We start from the raw sequence: 8,110 nt of genomic DNA, 5'->3' as shown, positions 1-8,110 counted from the left end.
AAAGGTTGGTGATTAGACTTGGTTTATCATTTCACTTGAAGTTTTATCTTGTCGAAGATGTCCAGTTGACATTTAGGCTGCACTTGTTTCAGTCTTTGCACTGCGGCAATGCTGGAGCATCAACGTGAAGAGTGTTAGTCGAAGGAATCTATTCAGTATTTGGTTTTACTCGTAAGTCTGGTTCTTATTCTGTCGGTCTGTTTGCCGAACCGCAAGCTTATGGGAGCATAAGCAAACCAATACCGGTTGTCAAGCAGTGTTTGAGAACAAACACAGACTCACACACGCATACACACACACACATACACACACACACATACAAACACACACACACATATATATATATATTTACATACATCCACATATACATATATATATATATATATATATATATATATATATATATATATATATATATATATATACATACATACATACATACACACATAAGCTCATGTAATATACTTATATACGCATACAAACAAACACATGCGCGAGCGCGCGACGGTTTTCCACTCAGCTTCCATCAACCGAATTCACTCACAAGGTTATTGGTCGACCCGGTGTTATAGTAGAAGACACTTGACTAAGGTGCTATGACGTGGGATTGAACCTGAAACACCGTGGTTCCAAAACGAGCTTCTTAACCACACGGCCTATTCTTACCTGGAAGATATATTCTTCAAGCCAGTAAATTCTTCAACATCCTCAAATGGTTTGGGTTTTTTTTTTTTTTTTTTTGCTTTTGATTTGTTTGTTTGTTGGTTGGTTTGTTTTGTTTTTTGTTTTTTGTATTTCACAAGCCGCAAATATATTCTCCCACATTTCATGACTTAATCAAAGAAGGATTGGCAGCGCCCATGATTTATTCACGGCTTCTGAGACTGGCGAGAAGAAAATGAAGGAACGGCTGGCTACTGATGGTTTACTGCTGTTACGAAAATGTAATAAGATGTTAGACTTCTCACACAGATGACAAGGTCTGAAAAATGGAGGTAGCCGAAGACTGTGACATGCATGAATAATAAAAATGCGTTACAATGCGGGCCAAAAGAACTTGGGTATTCCTTGATTGTATCAATGCTTTCCGGCACTACTGGGGAGAGACAGACAGACAGACAGAGAAACACAGAGACAGAGAGAGAAAGAGAGAGAGTATGTGTGATGCTCTCAGAAGATGCTGAACTGTTAATGATCTCCAGTTACTAACCAAAGAAGCGAACGTCACGTAATACAAACTCTTTCACTCTGTGTGTGTGGTGTGTGTGTGTGTGTGCGTGTGTGTGTGTGTGTGTGTGTGTGTGTGTGTGTGTGTGTGTGTGTGTGTGTGTGTGTGAAGATCTTTTATCTTTTTCTCTTTTTATTTGTTTCAGTATGGGATCTTTGTGGTTATCGTCATTGCATGTCGAAATCTTTAAGAAAAATTTTAATGTATCACATAGACGTAATTTTTTATGCTGAAACCAAATTTGTTATTCATATATTATAAACAAAAACAAAAATTGAATTTGCGAAAATGTTACAGGTGTTCGAAGTTTGATAATTTTCAGAATTTTCAACCAATCAGAAAACAGTGCGTTCGCTGCCTCATCCATCATCTGTCACAGTAGCGAGAAAGCGGGTGGCACCGGCATGTCAAAATAGCTACAGTAAACAGTGGAAAACATTAAAACATTCGCGAGCAAATTAAATATTTAAAAGCTACGAGCAAACCAACAGGAGTTGCTAGAAATAACAGTCAAAACATTGCTTAGAACAGATATTTATTAGTTTAAAACATTCAAGAACGAAAGTTTGCAATACGCTCTAGGATTTTATAAAATAAATCATTTTTCTTATATCTCCTTCACATAAATTCACAAAGATAAGAATCAACCATGAAAAGAGTTTCCACGCTTTAAAGATAAGAGTCTCTACGCTTTAAAGATGCCCATGTACTCTCTTTTTGTTGAATGTGGGTCCCATCATTTGAGTTAATGAATTCAATGCTATGGTTCACAGATTTATTAGCTTTTAAAGTAATTAGCCTTTAAAATTTGCAAAATTTGGACATTTTAGCCAATCAGAAGCGAGTATTTTACACATCACCGTGAAGTTCTGTTAGCATAGTAAGCAAAGAAGCACCACGTGTTCCATAGCTGATTGCGAAGAATTGTTTCCATAGTAACCTACGGGGCATAGAATAAACCGACACCGGTTGTCATGTAATATGGTGGGGGACAAACACAGATACAAGCACGTACGCACGCACACACACACACACACACACACACACACACACACACACACACACACACACACACACATAGAAGACAGGCCTCTCACAGTTATCACCTACTAAATGCACGCTCAAGACATTTGTTGGCCCGAGGCTATAGTAGAAGATACTAGCCCAGGGTGTCACACAGTGGGACTGAACCTGAACACATGCCATTGCAAAGTGAACTTCTTAACCACACAACCATATTTATAAATAGATAGATAAAGAGAGAGAGAGAGAGAGAGAGAGAGGTGGGGAGAAAGAGAGAAAGACAAGACAGATACACACACCACACACACACACGCACACAAACACACTTATAAGATTGTCTCGCTTTTCATGGAAAACTAGACGTTTGGAGGGGATGGGTAGAGTAATAGAAACAATGAGGGAGGCGGTGGTTGCGAGAAGGGCTTCGGCGGTGCTGCTGGTAGTAGTAGAGATGGCGGTGGTATTAACGGTAGTCTGGGAGTGGATGGGTAGGGGAGCCATCTCAAGACATAACAAAACGAAATGAGAAACAAAACCAGTTTCACTACTACTCGTATCTCCACAGCAACAAATGGCTTTTACTACTGCTGTCTTCGCTAATCATCCAGAGAAACCCTATTACACACTATCACCAGAAGTTAATAATGTCTACCACCAGATACATTAGTATTTGTCTGTAGGTTAGATAGATGTACAGTTTCAATTCAAGATTCTTAGCAATGATGAGTTCTTGAAATTTAAAAGAATGAATTTATTCTTGTTATTGACATGAAACACAAGTAGCAGAATTGATTCCGAAAAATCTTTGTTCGTGGTGATGAAAGAGCATGTATTATATTTTTGAGACGCTGAGTGAAAGCTTATCTTCCGTTGATATATTTAAAAGTTCATAGTTTATACCAAGGGTCTCCGACCACCGGGCCGCAGTCCAGTACCAGGTTGTGAATCATTTAGTACCGGGCCGCACAGAGAGAATAACATTTTAGATTTTGAGTTGTGTTATATATATATATATTGGTTTAAGGTGGCGAGCTGGCAGAAACGTTAGCACGCCGGCCGAAATGCTTAGCGGTATTTCGTCTACCGTTACGTTCTGAGTTCAAATTCCGCCGAGGTCGACTTTGCCTTTCATCCTTTCGGGGTCGATAAATTAAGTACCAGTTACGCACTGGGGTCGATGTAATCGACTTAATCCCTTTGTCTGTCCTTGTTTGTCCCTTCTATGTTTAGCCCCTTGAGGACAATAAAGAAATAAGAAACGTTAGCACGTCGGGCGAAATGCTTAGAGGTATTTCGTCTGTCTTTACGTTCTGAGCTCAAATTCCGCCGAGGTCGACTTTGCCTTTCATCCTTTCGGGGTCGATAAATTAAGTACCAGTTGCGTACTGGATCGATCTAATCGACTGGCCCCCTCCCCCAAAATTTTGGGCCTTGTGCCTAGAGTAAAAAAGATTATATATATTGGTTTCAAATTATAGCACAAGGTCAGTAATTTGTGGGGAGGGGTAAATCGATTACATTGACCCTAGTGCTATTCAGCTGGTACTTATTTTATCAACCCCAAAAGAATGAAAGGCAAAGTCGACCTCAGTGGATTTGAACTCGGAACCTAATGACAGACGAGATGTCGCAGAGCATTATTCCCGGCGAGCTAGCGATTCTGCCAGCTCACCGTCTTAGTTGTATTATAAATAATAGTATAAATAAAAGGCATAATACACAATATAATAATTACATTTGCATTATATATGTAATAATTAAATTATGTATGATGCACCTTAATGCGAGATGTTATGCGCATAATACCCCAGTTGGTGGAAAAATTGTCTTGAATGAAACTGGTTCGTAATGCGAAGAAGTTTGGGAACATCTGGTTTATACTATATGCATATGAACCAGAACTAAAAGTGCAGAAGAGGAAATCAGTGATGTGCCATCTGTATATTTGACTGAAATAAAACAATTTTGAGACTGTAGATATGTCGTTCAAATAAGTAACAAATAGAAAGAGTTCTAGAATAGAGTCTTGAGGAACACCAATGGAAGAATGCAGCTAAATAATTGATACCAATTACTAAAGTAACTTTGAAACGTTTTTAATTCCATAATGATGTATTTTAAAGAACAGACTATCATGATCAAATGTTTCGAAAGCTTTTGAAAGGTCAAAAGAATATTTTGAAGGGTACTTTTTTTCAATTTTCTCAGATAAAATTGGTTCTATCAACTCTCTGGTTGATAGCTTTTTGTCGAAAGCTTTTGAAAAGTCCAAGTATATTCTGAAAGGTGTTTTTTGTTTTGTTTTGTTTTGTTTTTTTTCACTTATTTCCTATAAAATTGGTTCTATCAATTCTATGGTTGTATATTTTGTGGAATGAATTCTCTGAAAATAATACTAGCTTCTGTGAATTATGTTGTTCTCGTTTAGAAATAAATATAGTGTTTCAAATAATTTAGATTCGCTTGGCAGTAAAGAAATTGGTTGATAGTTCAAAAAGGATTTTTTTTTTTTTTCAGTGGGAATAACTTTAACGAGTTTTGATGGATCACGAAAACACAAATTTGGATAGATTGGTTAGCGAGTAAACACGGAGCCTCAGTTGGTGTATCTTTAAGGACTGGAGAAAACATAAACATATAGGGGTAGCATCAGAGCCAAAACTGCGTTTCACTTTCGAATCATTATCTTTTTGTATTTTCTTCTACAGAAATAGAAAGCTCTTTGTCTAAAAAAAAGATTTGCGAGAGACATTTGAGGAGAAATTGAGCACGTTTGCAAAAGTGTGTTTTATACAAGAAAATATCTGTTAAAGTGTTCGGCAATTTGGTAATTTGATTTCGATCTTCACTCTCTCAATCATCACCAATAAAATTAATCAGTAGGAATATTTGGTTTCGATTTTCTATTGAGAACTTCGTTGATAGTTCATCACGTCATGCACGCGCGCGTGTGTGTGTGTGTGTGTTGAGATAATCGAGTAGCGTATTGGTTATGCTTAGCATTTCGCACACATTTTCTTATTAATCGATTGTAAGATTGGATATTTGTTTTTAAAGATGTTTCCTTCTAATGTTCTATATGCATGATGCAATCACTTTTTTATTTTTATTTTTTTACCACGGAAACAAATTCCATTTATCCTCACCGGTTCTTTTCTGATTATATTTATGAAACTTAAAAGGATCCGAAGACGTTAAGTGATTTTTGGGGGGGGGGGGTGTTCTATCTGTATGATAGTTGTAAAATGACATGCACTATTCACATTAACAATACCGCAGTGCAACGGTTGCATCATATCTTTTCCTGCTTGCTCAGATTGTAAATTGACCAACATCTAAATTCTGTCTGAATTGTCACATGTCGATTATCCTTAATTGTAATATTTTGGGGTTTTATCAATTCGTTTGAAAAAATACAAAATAGTACAAGTGTTCAGAAAAACATTTGAATAAAACTTAAGTAAGGGAAATAGTGTATGCGTAGGGCTGGTGCCAGTGCCGTTTTAAGCAGAGGCACACTGGGTAGTTGCCGAGGGTCCTCACGAGTCTAAGGAACCAGTTCTGATCCAGGGATGCTGTGGCTACTGTCAATTAATAAATACTACGAGGCCCAGTGCATTGATTTACCAGGAAGCTTACAATGCTGCTAAAACAGCCTTGGCTGATATAGGGATTTTCAGCGTCCCAGGCCAGCCCTAAAAAATACTCCCACTTCCAGTCTTACAAAGAGAGTTTCCTTTTCCAACTTATTTTAAGCTTACCAGCCATCAATCTCCTTACAGCAGCAAGAAAACGTAGTCGAAAATTTTTAATTTTACCAACAAGTCGTTGGCACTCCGTCGCTTACGACGTCGAGGGTTCCAGTTGATCCGATCAACGGAACAGCCTGCTCGTAAAATTAACGTGCAAGTGGCTGAGCACTCCACAGACACGTGTACCCTTAACGTAGTTCTCGGGGATATTCAGCGTGACAAGGCTGACCGTTTGAATTACAGGCACAACAGAAACAGGAAGTAAGAGTGAGAGAAAGTTGTGGTGGAAAAGTACAGCAGGGTTCGCCACCATCCCCTGCCGGAGCATCGTGGAGCTTTAGGTGTGTTCGCTCAATAAACATTCACAACGCCCGGTCTGGGAATTGAAACCGCAATCCTACGACCGCGAGTCCGCTGCCCTAACCACTGGGCCATTGCGCCTCCACGTTACCATCAAGAAATCTGTTTTTATGACCGTGTACATATAGTTTTATGATCATGTATATCACTGAGTAAATCTATTATAGGACGTAATTTTGAATAAAAATGTTTTACAAGCTTAAAGCATATAAGCGATCACCATGTATTGACTAAAGAAAATATTCTGATATTGCAGCATATAAGCCCTCGCGGAAAAAAAAAAAGAGGGTTTTCAGTAATTTGAAATGTTCCACGCCAGGTCATTACACTACATGAGCCTCTCACACCTCTTCCATATCCATTCATGTTCTCCTTTCTACTTTGTTCCGGAAATGACATTTATCTGCTCTCTCTATTTCTAGTTTTTGTGTTTTTAATTGGATGGCAAAATTGTACGTAAACTATGTGACGCCCAACGATTTAAGTGCCCCCAAGCGATCGCACAGTTTCACAACTGCGTAACACGGGCCCTGGGTACGAGAAACTATGGAAAACAAATGGTTAGTTAGCTGGGCACTTTTATGCGAGAATCGTGTCGGCAACTTTATTTTAGGTCGTAAATTATTGCCCATTAGTGTCTCAATGTAGAGGTGCGTGACTTAGTGGTTAGGACGTTTCGATTCCTGGACCCAACGACACATTGTGTTCTTGAGCAAAACACTTCATTTCACGTTGCTCCAGTCTACTCAGCTGGTAAAAATTAGTAGTCCTGAGACGGACTGGAGTGCAATCCATGTGGGAAATATACACGCTACGGAAATCAGGAAACCGATCCTATGAGTTCATATGACCCAGGAAGGATCTTTATCCTATCTTAATGTCTCAAAGTTTACTTATTTCACTTACGCCCTCCGCTCCTTGTAGACTTATCTCTACTGTCCTTAACTCTGGACTGTATTTAAACTCTCCCAGATCTTGTTGGTTTTGACTTCTCGTCGATGTTTCTGTAAAATTGCTTTTCTGTAACCTTGCTGTAACGTTGGCCCTACACAAACCCATTTTAATCTCCGGTGGTCCATAATTGTCTAGCCTCTATCCTTTGATCTATCTAGCATGGAAGGCCCTACAGAACTTGCGCTCCACTGGCATAGTTCTCAGGTCCAGTGAGGCATACACGCCTCCACACCACAACAAGGACTGGAGACAAGATGTGGAATGTCTCAAAGTGTGATGTTCACATAAAATTCACTCCTAACAACGTTAAAATCAATCATATACAGGGAGTTCGGGCTAAATTTGACTATCTTCTATGTCTCTGTTTTATTTTTCAGGAACGGCGTGATGTATTGGAGAACAGTCGACGGCGTTGAAGAGCATAAAGATTAAAGCTGTAGTTGAAAAGAAGTTAGCTGACGTGGAAGACTGGCAGATATCTAAATATTAGAAAAAAGTTACCAGTGTCATGATGCTGACAACATGACTGCTGCTCAATGATCTGTTAGCACTGTAAAGGATGTATGACTTGACATGGACAGATGCAAAGGAGGCTACGAGGCCATGGCCTGCAGGGACATGGCAAGCGTTCTGACTGCGTCCGCATGCTGGAGTTTATCCAACAACTGCAGGACAAAGTGATGGAAGATCCGAGCAACGGAATCCGGGCTTTGGTGAGAGAGATGGGTGTTGGATTCGCTGGCCTTGAATGAAGACCTTTGCTGCCACTCGTCCTGGAGGTGCAAAGAGACAA

Source organism: Octopus bimaculoides, chromosome 18, assembly GCF_046866305.1.
Source record: "Octopus bimaculoides isolate indiv1 chromosome 18, ASM4686630v1, whole genome shotgun sequence".
NCBI lineage: Eukaryota > Metazoa > Mollusca > Cephalopoda > Octopoda > Octopodidae > Octopus > Octopus bimaculoides.
This window is presented reverse-complemented; position numbering follows the sequence as displayed.